This window comes from Panthera onca, chromosome A2 (assembly GCF_046562875.1).
Source record: "Panthera onca isolate mPanOnc1 chromosome A2, mPanOnc1 haplotype 2, whole genome shotgun sequence".
Taxonomy (NCBI): domain Eukaryota; kingdom Metazoa; phylum Chordata; class Mammalia; order Carnivora; family Felidae; genus Panthera; species Panthera onca.
In genome coordinates, this window is record NC_138340.1 from 42,595,762 (window position 1) to 42,612,228 (window position 16,467).

The 16,467-nt window shown below is 36.3% G+C and overlaps 1 protein-coding gene and 1 non-coding gene across 11 annotated transcripts in view; one reads left to right on the top strand and one right to left on the bottom strand.

Annotated features, from left to right (window-relative positions):
• The window catches only part of CHL1 (cell adhesion molecule L1 like), a 199,854-nt gene that overhangs the window by 81,669 nt on the left and 101,718 nt on the right, over window positions 1-16,467 (top strand). The window lies entirely within an intron of this gene.
• LOC132679955 (U6 spliceosomal RNA) lies at window positions 4,701-4,804 on the bottom strand. Its single transcript, XR_009610440.1, has one exon. It is a non-coding gene; the product is annotated as a U6 spliceosomal RNA (small nuclear RNA).

Sequence of the window (16,467 nt, forward strand, 5' to 3'; positions counted from 1 at the left end):
TTTTTGTGAAGTTCTGAATGGTAGTCTGAAAATCTCAGATAGGAGTAGTGTTTCAGTATTCGAACTCCATCAGGGATTGGAACAAAGCAAGAAATGACATTATTTTGAATCTTGTTATGGAAGAAAAATCCAGGGAGCTTGGATTTCAGATATGAGTTTGCCCTTAGCTTTCAAATGGTTTCAAGCAACTTGAGATTCCTCTGATATCTTTGTATATTTCTCATGCCCGGATCTTAATATTATTATGGAGACGTGCATAAAATGGACCTCTAGAATAACATTTAGAGTTATGACAGATATCTGAGAAAAATAAATTAATGGTGTTTAGCCTTTAGGTCCTTAACAATTTATCAGTTACTTTTAAGGATAAGGACAGAGAAGAAAATAGGTAACCGCTTATCTGTGCCTTTCTACCTCACTGAAACAGTATAATTATTTTGATCGAATTATTTTTCTATGGAGAAAGTATCTGGTTCCGTGTATTACCATAATATACTTTATCTTCTACCAATTTTTAACTTCTTAAAATGTATAGCTGTTGTCTTTTCCTCTTCTTGATTAAGTTAAATGCTTTTTAGATTCTTAATATCCAAATACAGTAAGAACAAAGATGAATTTAGTCATTTCTTTTCTTTTTTTCTCTCTACCAATTCTCAGGACTAAATGGCATTGTTCTTCTCCAATCCGTACTGGTTGCTCTGTATTCTGGAGTAATCAATTTTTCCTGGCGTTTCTTAAATGGTCTTTATTATTCAGTGAATTCCCTTTGAAAGTATAAACATTAGTCCTTGTTGTATGGCCTTAGAAATTGATGGCTGCTGTTCTCAAAGGATGGTGGACTTGGGATGATTGAAAGTGCAGAGCAAAGAGCTGAACTAAAACAATGGAATCTGGGGAAGATGGTACTAGAGACAAAGAGAGACGAGGACAGCAATTGTGAAATAATCTGAAGTAGGGATTGGGGATTTAAAGCCTGCTTAGATGTGATTAATAGATGCTGTAAAAATGAAATGCTGAGCCAAGGGGATAAAATGCACTTGAAAAGTCCCTTGAAAATGTGTTAATGCCTTTACTTGGCAAGCATTTTTTTTTTCATACTGAGTATAACACCATTGTATGAAAATACAGATTTTTTTCCACATTATCTAGTGTTTTTTTAAGTGCTGATTATGGTTATGTTGGAATAAAATCAGGTTTCTACTAGACAAAAAGAAAACAAACAAAAAAAGAGGCCTTTACTGATACTGCATTGGTCTTAAGGCCTATCTTTGCTAAGTCAGGATAAAGGTAAAATGTAAAAATAAAACAGATGTTTAAAAATGTTGCTGATAAACTAAAGGTATTTATTTTAAAGCTAACAACAGTGATGGCACTTTGTACCTAAAGAAAGAGATTTTGCATGTAACTGAAATAAATACCTTTTCACTTTTGACATGGCTGGTATCTAAACTATTTTCCAAAAAGTATGTAAAGAAAATTGAAAATCATTCCTTTAAAAAGATAAAAACAACAATTTGTGGCAAATCATTTTATTATTAAGAGCAAACTGACAGGGGTACCTGGGTGGCTTAGTCGGTTGAGCATCCGACTTCAGCTCAGGTCATGATCTCACAGTTCATTGAGTTTGAGCTCCATGTTGGGCTCTGTGCTGACAGCTCAGAACCTGGAGCCTGCTTCAGATTCTGTGTCTCCCTCTCTCTGTCCCTCTCTCCCTCACGCTCTTTCTTTTTCTCTCAAAAATAAGTAAATGTTAATTTTTTTTTAAAAAGAGCAAACTGAGGACCTATAAAATAATTTAGATAGCATTAAAATGCTGAAACATTTTGGCAAAGCTGACTCATAATTGCTTCTGATATTTTCACTACACGTGAGAAAGATCTTAGAAAGATACCTGAATCTGTCTAAAGGGCAGCATTTAAGAATGTGCAGAAAGGCCAACAGTCAGGAGGTGCTACCACTGTAAACCATCACTTTGACTACAATAAAGAAAATCACTTTTTTATATGAGGAGTCACTGAAGGGTAAAGAGATGACCTGGAACTTATGTTTGTGGTTGATGTTTAGTTTAATAAATACTCTCCTCTGCTCTTCTGACTACTAGATTGGAAATCTTTCCTCCCTGGTTTTATGAGTTTTATGAGCAATATTAGCAAAGTGCTCCTGTTAATACACACACACACACACACACACACACACACACACACACACACTAAAATTACTGGCTAGAGAATTTTCCAATTAACACTGTCACAATCTAACCCAGATGTTCTCAGCTGGATTGCTTTTGTGCGCCTCTCTCCCAGACAGCACCTGACAATGTACAGAGGTATTTTTGATTGTCACAATTTGGAGGAACGGATGCCTCTGGCCTTTCCTGGATAGAGGTCAATGATTCTTCTAAAAATCCTTTAAGGCACAGGGTGTATCTCACAATAAAAATTTATTCATTCTAAAGTTTGAATAATGTTCATGTTGAGAAACCCTGCAACCAGTTTAAGTAGCTTAGTCTCCATAGTAATTTTGCAGTATTACAGAATTATTCTTTGTTTCTACCTCTGCACCCTAGGAAATTTTCTAGGAGCTTGGGATGAATCAAGAGTGCATAGAAAGGGGACTCCTGTATAAGTGTTCAGTCCTGTGCTAGCTTGTAAAGTTCCTTGCTTGACTTCAGTACGGTGCTTTGACATTAGCATTTAATGTCAAAGTCACCCAGTTAGGGCCACCACCTCTTATAAATTAGGTTGCTGGTAAAATTGTGATCAAGCTTGTTCTCCTGGACTACCAGGGCCCTGAAATCCTCCCTTTCTTGTTGTCCATCTCAGGCCTTGATCATGCTGCTTATGCCTCTCTCCGTCTTGACCACATCATCTATCCAACTCATCAGTAGAGTCCTGTGATGGTTAATATTATGTGTCAGCTTATCTGGGCCGTTGTGCACAGATATTTTGTCAAACATTATTGTACATGTTTCTGTGAAGGTAGTTTTTAGATAAGATTAACTTTTATATCACTGGACGTTAAGTGCATGTGTTTGTGTATTTATATACAGGTAGATACAGATACACACACACCCTGGTGTTTCTGTGGAGAATTCTTACTAATAAAGGTCTATTTCATCTTGGTACAGTGGCCCTGTGGCTTTTATATTCAGCAATTCCTGTACTCTCCCACAGAAGTCCATAGAAATTTTTGTATCTCTCCAAGTCTTCCATTTCCTTGTTGATCTTCTGCTTAGTTGTTCTATCCATTACTGAAAATGAGGTATTGGTCGTTAACCATTACTATTGAATTGCCTATCTCTCCCTTCAATTTTGTCAGTTTTTGTCTTGTGTATTTTGAGGGTACAAAATGGTACCTCTATCTAATGGTAGATTAGATTTGGTTACTTTTTCGAAGTATTTATATGTTTTTTTCCATCCTTTTACTTTCATCCTATAAACATCTTTGAATCTGAAGTTTTTCATTTACAGACAACACAGAGTTGGGTCATTTCATTTAAACTATTCTGGCAATCCCTCTTTTTAATTAGAATATTAAATCTTTTATATATGTATTTTTTAATTTTTTGTAATGTTTATTTATTTTTGAAACAGAGAGAGGCAGAGCATGAACAGGGGAGGGTCAGAGAGAGAGGGAGACACAGAATCTGAAACAGGCTCCAGGCTCTGTGCTGTCAGCACAGAGCCCCACGCAGGGCTTGAACCCACAGACCGTGAGATCATGACCTGAGCTGAAGTTGGATGCTTAACTGAGCCACCCAGGCACCACTATATATTCATTTTTAAAAAATATAATACCTTTATTTGAGCTATTACAATATAGCAAAGCTAGTTAATTTAAACGCTAGCTAGTTTAGCAAAGCTAGTTAAGTTAAAACGCTTAACCCACTGAGCCACCCAGGTGCCCCGTAAATCCTTTTATATTTAATATAATTATTGATGTAGTACAATTGTCATCTATTATTTTGCTATTTTTCGTATATGCTTATATTTTTGTTTTTCTATTCCTCTTTTACTTTCTTCTTTCATTTTAAATAAATATTTTTCTAGTGTATCATGTTATATCCCTTGTTTCTTTTTCTATATTTAAAAAAGTATTTTCTTAGAGGTTCTGCTAGGATTACAGTTGGCATCTTACCTAAACCAATCTGTTCATAGAAATCCTAAGTTACTTAAATGGTATATAGAAGCTTTGTTCCAATATATCCCTGGTATCTTCTCGTCGTTTGTGCTTTTATTGTTATACAAATTATATCTTTATATAATGTTTACCTTTTTTTAAATTTTTTCTACAGTTTTTAAGTCGGCTCCGTGCCAAATGTGGGGCTTGAATTTATGACCCTGAGATTGAGAGTTGCATTTTCTACCAACTGAGCCAGTCAGGTGTCCCTTGCCATTGTCTTTTAATCATATAGAAGAGAGTTACAAAAAACACATATAATTTTTTTTTTTTATATTTTGTTTACTAGTGTTCTCTATTTTGTGTGTATGTAGATTTCGGGTTCATATCTAGCATCCTCTCATTTCAGCTTGAAGGATTTACTTTGATGTTTCTTATAGGGCAGGTACGCTAGGCAACACATTCTCTTAGATTTTGCTTAGCTGGAAATGTATGAATTTCTCCTTAATTTTTAAAAGGTAGTTTTCCTGGATATAGAATTCTTGGCTGACCATTAGCACTTTGAGTAAGTCATCCCGCTGAAAAATATGGAAGACTGTATGAATTTGTATGTTGTCCTCATACAAGGGCCATGGTAATCTTCTCTGTATCATTCCAGTTGTTAGGCTGTGTACTGGTAAAGCAAAGACTTTGGATCCCTCCATACTACAGGAGAAATGAGGAAAACACGAAGGAAGCCACCTCTGTCCTTCTCTACTTTTTAAAATTTTGTACATTAACTTAAATTAAGGTTTATATTCTTGCATTTTAAAGAGCGCACGTGAGTGGGAGAGAGGGGCAGCGGGGAAGAGAAAGAGAGAGACACTGAGGATCTTAAGCAGTCTCCACGCTCACTGTGAAGCTCTGTCCCACGACCTGGGATCATGGCCTGGGCCAAAATCGAGAGGTGGATCCTCAGCCAACTGAGCCACCCAGGCACCCTTGTCCTTCTCTTAATATAAATCCTCCCTTTGCTACTTCTCACCTATTTCATGGAATATGATATGTAGAATGCAGCACTTCCCAAGGAAACAAAAGATTTTTATTTTCTGTCCAGTGATCTAAGTGTAAGTCCCACTGTCTGGGCATCTGATTGTTTTGTAACAACCTCTACTCAAACTCTTTCTTTGGATTTGTTTTCTACTTCCTCACGTACTACAGTACCATTCCTTTCACATAATTAATACATCTCTCACTTGACCTGGTGGTTTTCCTTTATGGGAAGGAGATACATTCCTTTCATTTAAAGGAAATATTATTATATTTATTTCATAGGACACTTAAATGAGAGCTAATCAGCAGTGTTTAGTTAAGTGGGATTTAAACATTTATTGTGTACCTATTATCTTAACCTTTGGGTTAAGATCAAGTGTATTGGATACATATTATGTTCCTGGTACTTTGCTAGGTAGTGGGGATACATTAGGGAAATATCAGTCCCTGTCCTTATGGGGCTTACCAACTTTGGAAGAGCCAGAGGGGGGAGAAAAGAACAAATAGTAAACAAAAGATATCACTGACAAGCATTTTGTTCATCAGGCACGAAGTTGTGAGGGAATGATGGGGATTACATCAGATTAGTGAACTAACAAGGGCTGTGAGGTGGCATTTAGTATATGTGCTGCCGAAGCGAGCACTCTGAGGTGGCATTTAATGTGAGCTCTGGGGGGCGCCTGGGTGGCTCAGTTGGTTAAGCGTCCAACTTCGGCTCAGGTCATGATCTCCCAGTCCGTGGGTTCAAGCCCTGCATCGGGCTCTGTGCTGACAGCTCAGAGCCTGGAGCCTGTTTCAGATTCCGTGTCTCCCTCTCTTTCTCTGACCACCCCCCCCCCCCCCATTCAAGCTCTGTCTCTCTCTGTCTCAAAAATAAATAAACGTTAAAAAAAATTTTAATGTGAGCTCTGAGTAGTAAGAGGACGTCAAAACAAAGATATGAATGAATTAGTGTTGACTTATTTCTTAAGGCACACAAAATTTGTTGGTGTGAATAGATGAGCATTTTCTGACATATTGATGTACTTATCTACCTGTAGATGTGAACCACACTGAAGTGTTTGTGTGGAAATCATTAGGACTCTGCCAAACGAATTGCAAAGTCTGGCTGATTTTATAACGAGTATGTAGTCCTACCAATGTAATCCAATTTACTCCTATGATGACAGCATAAAAAGTGGACCATTACAAAACCAAACATGAGATTTGCAGTGATTTAAATATCCCATGTGTCAAGAACTAAGAATTATTACAGGAACCCAACATATTTATTTCTACCTTCCTAACGTTGCATATCACTGAAGAGATGGCAATAACCAGAGAAAGCTGCTCAAAGGAAAATACTCACCTGATGTGTTTTAAAAAAGGAAGAGAAATAATGTTTGTCTTAAGGATGGCTTGTCTCTCTAACTTTGGTAGGCCCAAAGACATTACTCAGACCTTTCTGATTTGTCTATAAATTTGAACTGGATTAAGATACCCATTTTAAGGTGGGCATAACAGTGGATAAACTCATTTGGATTATGGATAGTTATATGCAGTTGTGGTAACAGGGAAAAAAAACCCTATAAACTTCTGAGTATGTAGATTGATTTATAATTTCATTGAACGTGGATAATGAAATTAAATGTAAAATATTGCAGAAGAAAGACTGATTTTTTTTATCAATCACAGTTTAATTTATGCTCATGAATGTTTTCGGTTTAAACAGAAATCCTAAGTAAACCATTTGGCATATACTTGCATTTTAAAGGCACATTGACTGGGGTGCCTGGGTGGGTCAGTCAGTTGAGCCTCCAACTCTTGATTTCGGCTCAGGTCATGATCTCATGGCTCCTGAGATCAAGTCCTGAGTCGTGCTCCACGCTCATAGCACAGAGCCTGCTTGGGATTCTCTCTCTCTCTCTCTCTCTCTCTCTCTCTCTCTCTCTGCCCCACTGTGTCTCTTTCTCCCCCTCTCTCCCTCAAAATAAATAAACATTTAGAAAAATTGAAGGCAAATTTGCCTACTGGAAGTAACAGGCTGTTTTGCAAGCATCACTGAAATATTAATTCGAATAAAGGTTCCATTATGAGGTCTTCACCTTTTATGCTAGATGCCGGAGCAAGTCAAAATGGCACCTGCAAGTCACACATTTTGAAGAAAGGCAGAATTCTATAAAAAGGTAAGAGATGAATTACAAAAAAGACAGTTGTCATTTGATAAACAAATTATTGCCATTAAGTGACTTGGGCATTTCAGTGAACTTTGAAGAGGTCCCACTATTTTTTTTTTTTTAATGTTTGTTTATTTTTGAGAGAGAAAGAGAAGAGCATGAGCTGGGTAGGGATAGAGAGAGAAGGAGACAGAGGATCCAAAGCAGGCTCTGTGCTGCCTGGAGAGAGCCTGATGCCCTGATGTGGGGCTCAGACTCACAAACTGTGAAATGATGACCTGAGCCGATGTTGGACGCTTAGCAGACTGAGCCACTCAGGTGTCCCCCCCACCATTTTCTCTACAAATATCACTGGCCTTTAAAAAGTAGTGTTACCAGAGAAGCCAAGGTATATTTCTATGCTGCACTTAAATAATTGAGTACAAAATTCAGTACAGTCAGATAATTACAGGGAGCCAGAGAAGATGATCATTTCAATTCTTTCCTTAATTTTCCTTTGACACATAGTAGTTGAAAATCAGTCTCAAAGGTCCAGCCGTGCTCTGGAGTGCAAGCCTGACGCCCCCACAGGTAATTTTGGACAAGTTATTTTGCCTCTACTTTTGTTTACTCAGCTGTAAAATGTGGATGGTAACCCGGGTCTTCTATGGTTGTTGTGACCATGAACTGCAATATTCTATGTAACCCACATGTAACAAAGCCATTGCTTGATAAATATAGCCTTATTATTAGCAATGTTTATTTCCTCCAGAAGTGGCTTGAAAACTCCCCATTTTGCCTTGCTCCTGTAGTCACTAATTATGAACAAATTGCAACATTGCACTGGTGCTTGAGGTAGGAAAGGAGAACGTTTGCAGTGAGCAGGAGCAGCATTTCGGGTCCTGTGTTGGTACCTTTCAGTTTTCCCTGTTATGTTTCTTTCTGGCAGTTTTTTTCTCTTACTTTCATAACGGAGCATAATTAGAATAAACAACAAAATTCACACTGAAGATCATTCATAGAGTTCATCACCCCCTGTTTTATAAGTCCGGTTTTAGGTTGGATATTTCCATCTAAGGAAAGGACTCTAAGGACTTTCCCAAGTCCCCTGAGATAGCCACGCATGCCCGATGCTGGATTACAGCACCCAGTTTGTCTCCTGGTTGGTACTTACCACAAAGACTTCTTTTTTGTTTGTTTGTTTGTTCGTTGGTTGGTTGGTCTTTTTTCTTTCCTATCATTGAAATGTAAATTCTCTTATGTCAGTGCCAAAGTCTGACTTGTTCATCCCTCTCCCTGGATGCTAGCTCTATGCCAGGCACATATGGACACTCACTGTGTAGTAATAGATGTTGATGATCTTATCTTTTTCTTCAAACCATAATTCTCAACTGGCACATTTACATCTTGAATTGTCTTTCATTTTCTCTTGTATGTACTTGTGCAAGGTACTAAACACATGTGTTGAAGTAATGGAAATGTGCTTCGGAGAAGATGAACGAGCCATCTATTTGTGATCCTAGAATCAGTCCTAAAACTTCATCTACGGAGATTATAAGTGCCTGTCTTTGATTTGCAATAATCAACCGTTTAGATTATGTTTACAACACATGGAACTAACGGGATTTAATAACATTCTTTATTGGTGTCCATTAGCTCACTTTTTTTAACTTGGATTCTGACCAAATTATCTCCTCCTCCTCAGTATACAGGAGAAAACAAACTAAATTAAGGTGCCCAAGTCAGTACATTTAATACAGTGTCGTATATTTTCCATCAGAAACTTGGTTACTACTTCAAGATTTAACCTTATTTTTCCATTAGAGGGTGACAGTTTATCTAGTATCTCCTCTAAGTCCAATCATTGTGTTAGATTCTTGCAAATTTTAGGTTCAAAACGTGTAGAATTTACATACAAAATTTACATACACATATATACAGTTTGTGATATAGCCATAAGGTAATTAGCAATTGGTTACAATTTGCTGCTAATGAGGTCAAGGGTACAGACTTACTGTTCCTCTGAGTATATATATATTTTGGCCCAGTTCCATTTCTGCAGATTTTACTCTGACCCCTGGGCTGCTGTTTGAAAATTGCTGATTGTCACTGGAGGAGGTCATTTAGGAGGATGTGAGTGGTTCCCTGCTGACCCTGCACCTCTACTGGTCAAGGCTCTCAGCGTTTCCCTGACAAATGGCATGTGTGGTGTGTTTTATCTTTGTATTCTCTTTATGTCAGGCTTTGTCCACAGGGATGAACATTAAAAGTTTTTTTAAATCAACAGGATCTAGAACATCATCTTTATATAGAGAAAGAAGCTTATTATTCAACAAAGCTTGAGATGAGCTTGATTGTGAAACTGAGGAGTATTTAATAGTTGTTTGCTATATTCCGTCCTTTTGAAAACCTTTAATCAATACCTCTTCCATAACATCAAATGACATGGTGAAGTGTGATTTAGGGGAAAATGTGTGAATTAGAATCCTAGGATTCAGGCAAAAAGAAAAAAAAGATAGATGGAATAGGGAGGCATCATTTATTTTGCTTTAATTTCTTGGTCTTTAAGAAAACACTATTCTTCATTTAAAAGGGAGTTATGGAACAAATATAGATATAATACTTTGGAGATTAAAAACGCACTTGCTGTGAAGTTTCTTTTTTTCCCTGAAGACTTGAGAACTTGGTATGCTATTTAATTCTGTAAATGTACTATGGATACTGTTATTTAATCTTTGAATTTTTTTTCTTTGCTTCATCTTCTTTTATGGATTAAGAGGCTTTATTCTGAAACTAACTCAAATAGGAGAAATGTAATAAAACCTAACTAAAAAAACAAAAACATATATAGCTGATTCTCATTATTCATGGTAGTTGTGTTCTATAAAGTTATCACAAATACCAAGTAAATGCTGAACCCCGGATCCTGGGGAAATACAGGCTTAGGTTTCTATTAGCTTCTGGTCACAGCATTTCAGTCAACTGATTAATGCATAACTCTGTTTTAAGTATGTTTTTATGTAATCATTTATTTAATGTATATTGTTTATTCATTAATATTGGACTCAGGGCCAACAGCACTGTAACTCATTCCTGAATGAAATGTAATACAAATGTTTCCCCCCCAAGACATATCATATCATAGCCTTCTTGCACTTAGGAACACCAGGCAGTGCTTTCACAATGCTTTTAAACAGCAAGCCATTTTAAATAGCAAAATCACCAATAAAAAGCCTAAAAATGAGAAAAACTAAATAGATCATGAATAGGACTCTCATGTGCAGTATGGGAATTAAAAAAAGAAGGTAGAGAATCGCCTTGTTCAACTTCGGCTGAAACAGGTGTGTTAGGCAACTTAAATTTTTCTGTGCCCCGTGCATAGTTTGTATCTGACCTTAAAAGTGCTGTGAGCACTGATTTGAGGGCGATAGTTTAAATTTAGCTACTAGGTAAATTTATAAATATGGTGTCTGCAAATAATGAAGACCAGCTGTATAAGCATTTTAGGTTAGAAAAGAGAACTAGTTGTTCTCAGTCACTTAATGAGCCAATTAAAGATCATGGCTTAGTGTTTGCTTTCTTCTCTTGATTTCTTATTTGATTATTTGAGTGTCAAATTCTAACCAGTCATTCCTGACTAACATAATTTGGGAAGAAGCCATGGCTTGCTCACTTACCACTTTCAACCCCTGGCCCTATACCTGGAATACAGTAGGCATTCAGTTAAATCTTTTCAAGGTTGTATGAACCCCTTCCTTCATTTGTAAGAGGAATTTTGTGGAATTGCTGTAAACATTAAATGTCATTAAGGTGAGTACACCTGTAACCACATGCAAAAATGTTAGCTATGATGATCATTGTAAATTATTTTTAATAAGAGTAATTCTTATTTGTATTAATTTATAAATGATATTACATAGATTAATACATTAATATAAGACCTTTTGTGAAAGGAAGATTACCTATTTAATACACATTCATTTTTTCTTTGAATCTTTATTTTTGAGAGAGAAAGAGAGAGAGAGAGAGAGAGAGAGAGAGCGAGCAGGGGAGGGGCATAAAGGGAGACACAGAATCTGAAGCAGGCTCCAGGCTCTGAGCTGTCAGCACAGAACCTGATTCGGGGCTCAAACTCACGGACCATGAGATCATGACCTGAACCAAACTTGGACGCTTAACCTACTGAACCACCCAGGTGCCCCACTACACATTTAAAATATAAGTCATTTATTTAGTAGGTCCCTTAAGGCAAGGGCAGGAGGATAGATTTGTTAACAAAGGAAACTGTTGATTTTTCAGTTGCTAAAGAAGAATGACTTTTGAATCTTTTTATCTCCTGGAAATATAAAATGTAATCTTATAATAGCATCAGACACATCAGCCTAATTCTATTTCCTTATTTTTATAGATATTTTTTACCTACATCTCATTTTTATTTTCACTTGCAGAGCAAATTGAATAAATGAACTATACAGTTTTCCTCATGTTGATTTTGGTTTTATTTCTCCTTTGTTCTTTAGAGGGAATTAAAGTGTCTAGGAGTACAGAGGCAGCCCTACCAGCCTGGCCATATACTTGGTTTTCTGGTAACAGCTGTTTTAGGCCCATTGGTATAAATTTACTGTATAAAAAGTTTGGTTCATAGAAGTGATCAAGTAGTAAACAAATTCTGAACATTGGCATCTTCAGTTAATAGTATATAATTACTCTTCAAATAAGAGATTTTTAAAGGACACCTTTTTCTTCCTTTTTGAAATACTGACTTTTTGAAATATGAAATATGAAATATGAAAAATTTTGAAATATGAAAAAGATCCATATTTGCACTGGCTGCCTTAGAAGTGTTTGGTCTGTGCTTTTTCAGAATGATTGTCAGCAAACATAATGAGCCTTGGACCCATCCAGTAGCTTTGCTAACATATGTCTGCAGAAGGATTTTTAACATCCTGCTGACTGTGCTGGTCCTGTCGAGCCTCACAGCAGGAAAATTGTCTTTTGCAGCTCAGCTTATGAATATAACCTTTGCATGTTTGGAAATACTCCTTCTGAGGCAGGATTTATACTTATGCCTTGATTCCAAGTGCGTATTTTGATATCAGTGTTAAACAGGAGACAGAAGAGCTGACAGTGATTCACCTTGCACTTCTCATTATGTTAAAACTATCTGTTATCAGTATCTCATTCTTTATTGGATTTACTGCTGTGTATAAGCTCTGCAAATGATAAAGGTGTTTCTTACAAATTCACATTCCAGAAATGCTGGCTCTGTATTTTAAGTACTGTAAACATATCTAAGTGGTAGACATCATTTTCATTAAAAATGCTTTAAGTCAGGGGTGCCTGGGTTGCTCAGTTGGTTCAGTATCTGACTTTGGTTCAGGTCATGGTCTCACAGTTCATGAGCTTGAGCCCTGTGGGGAACTCTCTGCTCTCAGCAAGGAGCCTGCTTTGGGTATTCTGTCTCCCTCTCTCTCTGCCCCTCCCTCCCTTGTACTTTCTCTCTCTCTGTCAAAAATAAACATTAAAAAAAATGCTTTAAGTCAGGACCATAAAAGGGTGTATTGTTACCCCAAGAGGGCAGCTATTGCTTGAATGGGAACCTAATCTTTTAGGCCCTGATAGGGCTATCTGTGATAAGTGCACATATTTAATCACACAGACTTTTGTTTGCCTCTATCATGTATTTATTTAATTTGCTATTTTACGTATGGAAGTCAAGAGTCAGCTTTTATAGTCATTTAGAACATCCTTTTAAAATAATTATTTTCTAAATATAAAATTTTTATATTAGAAACACTGTCTGCAGCACCACAGTGGAAATTAATAGAGCCAACATAATTAGTAAGTTTGATTCACCATGCCCCAGGAGGTAAATCTTGTTAAGGGGAGACCTTGATGTTCTTACCTAAATGAAGTACCAATGTTTTTTAATGATTATTATCAACCTGATTGATAGGCTTATGGTAAGACCAAATAATGTTTATTAATTATGGTTGCATGTAAATAGATAGATACAGCACAGTGCTTTATGTTAGTTTGTAAAATAAACATTGTATTTCATTTAAGTAATGAACTACTATGTAGTTATTAAAGCTGAGAAATGCTGAAGTAGAAACTTTAAAAGAAACGTGCTTAGGTGGGAAAGAAATATATTGGATTCTCAACCAGCTCGATCTTTCCCCATTCTGAAAAAAATAAGCAAATGTGAAACAAACCAAAAAAAAAAAACCCACAAAACAATAAATATGGAATATTTATTCAGAAATCAAAGGTCAAGCAGGATATGTTCCAATATTTGTTGAGATACTGTTGAATCTCCTGCATCTTTCACCTCTGTGCTCCCATCAAAGATTCCAAAGAATGAATCTGAGCCACTGTGACTTGAAGATGTCGTGAACACATTTGTGTGTCTTACGTTGTGCTTCCTGATGCTATTATGGGGAAGTCTATCGAAGATTTTTAACAATAAAGGTTAGAATCATGAGGGCTGATTTTGAGTCTACTGACAACTAGAAAAATAATCAGAACTCATATTACTCATGTCATATTATTTGGTTGAATGTGCTTAGAAAAAACAAACTAGGGTTACATTTAAGTGATATTTAAAAAACAATGACCACATACAAAAGACAATTTGTTGTTGAAAATGGCACATTTTCATTTGTTTTATGGCTGAATAGTATTCCTCTGTGTGTGTGTGTATCATAATTTCTTTATCCATTCATCCATTGGTATACACTTGGGTTATTTCTATGTCTTGGCTATTGTAAATACTGCTGCAGTGAACATGGGGGTGCATATATACTTCTTCTTCTGATCATGAAATTATTGTATTAGCAAAAGTACACCACAGCGAACACTAATATAGTCCACGTAATTAATAAGTTGGATTCACCACATCCCAAGATGGAATGTATTTTGACCTTCAGAAATGAAGTTAACTGGAATTCAGCATTCAGACTGCCTGATTGGCATAAAGTTACAAGTCATTAATTTATTCCATTTTATTGATTTAATAAACATATATAGAATGCTTGCTATGTGCCAGACACTGTAGTGCTATTGTAAGATATTTTAGATTACTTATTATTGTAATGATACTTACTACAATGATAATTTATTGACAGATGGAACTTGGGCTTTTTTCTCCTTCCTTCCTTCTTCTCTCCCTTCCTTTCTTTTCCTCCTTTTTTCTTTCTTTTCTTTCTTTCTTTCTTTCTTTCTTTCTTTCTTTCTTTCTTTCTTTCCTTCCTTCTGTTAGGTTTGCCATAAATAAGATTCCACCAATTCATTTCTCTTTATAAACACAATTTGCCTTCCAATCACTATCCCACATCTAACAGAGCGTAGAGACAAAGCTGGACTTTATGTATTTGGGGGAGTGTCTATTAGAATAATAAGGAGCTAACGGTTCATGTAGAATTACTCTCCTTACATAAACAATTACCATGCCAAAAAGGTTAGGGAAGAAGTCAAGGAGCAAACAGCATTTAATTTGTGAGAGTTTCCAGTGCTCCAAAAGCACAGAAGGAGCAGCTGCTTAAACATTACTTGCCCTTTGACTAATGGGCAAAAGCACTGAATGGGACTTAGATGTATAAGACTTAAACAAAAGTACTACTACACCACCACCATGGGAAAAAAACAAAAAACAAAAAACTTTTCCAAAGTAGTTTGAAGTTATAATAAGAAAGAGACCACGGATGCAGAATTATCCATTGTTTTATTGTTTGAAAGTGTGGGGGTGGAAAAATAATTGTTCTTCTACTCTTCTAGTTTCTTGACTGAGAGTCCTCCTAATAAAAGACAGATTAACAGGAGAAAAAACAGTCAGCTGGCTGGTTAGTTCAGTTGGTTAGAACGTGGTGCTAATAACAAGAGAAAAAACAAACATAAGTTTAATAACAGGTATACCTCTGATATACATGGGAGATACTCAGGAAAACGGAGTAATTCTCCAAAATGGTCCAAGCCATCACCTTAAATACCTTCTTCAGCTAAACCAAAGATGTCGGAGGAAAGGGAAGGCCTGTCATGGAAGGTTACTGGGAAAAGCATAGTAAACAAAGATCAGGATGTTATGTAAATTCAGGTTGTTGCCTTACAGATAGGAGCTTCTAGAGATTTAGTGATCCCTCCTCTTCGTGGTACAGCCAGGAAGACACTCTGACAAATGGTGAATTCTCTCGTAAATGTAAATGCCTCTTACAAAAGGGTAACTCTGAGTTTCTCCTGTGCCAGCTGTTTCTGAAAGATAATAAGCCTAAAATAATCCTCATGCCACAGCGGCATATTTTAGCTGGCATATTCTACTCCTCTTCAAAAGTAACTCTTTTTTCCTGTTCTGAGTCATCCCAGATTCAGACTTTTAGCAGGGTCCCCAAATAAAAGGGTCCCCAAATTTAGCAGGGTCCCCAAATAAAAAAGGGAAATGTTAGCCCTATTCTAAAACAATGAAAAATAAATTATCTGCCTTTGGGTATGCAGTTTGAATTGAAAATATTATTATGTCAATGAAGCTTAATTTGCTAAGCAAATGAAAAAGACTGATAAAGCACAGCAATGACTTTGGCTTTTCTTTTTTACTTCCTTTACTATTAACTATTTGCTACTTAGCAAATTTCGAGCCACTTACCTAGTGAAGAAGTATGCTCTGTTCTACTGATTGCAGGCTTATGTTTTAAGAACTGATTGTAAGTGGATGTATAAAATCATCATTTGGTTTGAGTTTAGAAGATATAGCCATAGCACATCTCCTTCCTGGGGGAGGGTGGGAATCAGAATCACAGCATAACCCTCCCCAAGGAAATACTCCTCTCATTTCCATTCAACTTTTCATCTTTTTTGTTTAATCTTTGATGTGGTAGGAGTTTAGGTCCCTTTTTGAAGAGTGCTGAAATTTATGTAGCATATTGTTTGGAATGTATTTCTTGAGTTTCTTGGTGCCTCAGATGAATTTTCTATTTTAACATCCCATTATGCATTTAATTACTTAATTAGTAAATACTTACTTGGTTTTTGTCCAAATTGAAAATTATTACTGGCCTATTACTGAGTTAAGATCCCTACTCAAATATATAGATTTTAAAAATCTTTTATAGATGTTACAAGTGACAAAAACTTAAGCTACTTAATACTAAATATAGAACTCATTACTTCATATTTGAAAACTATGTGAAAA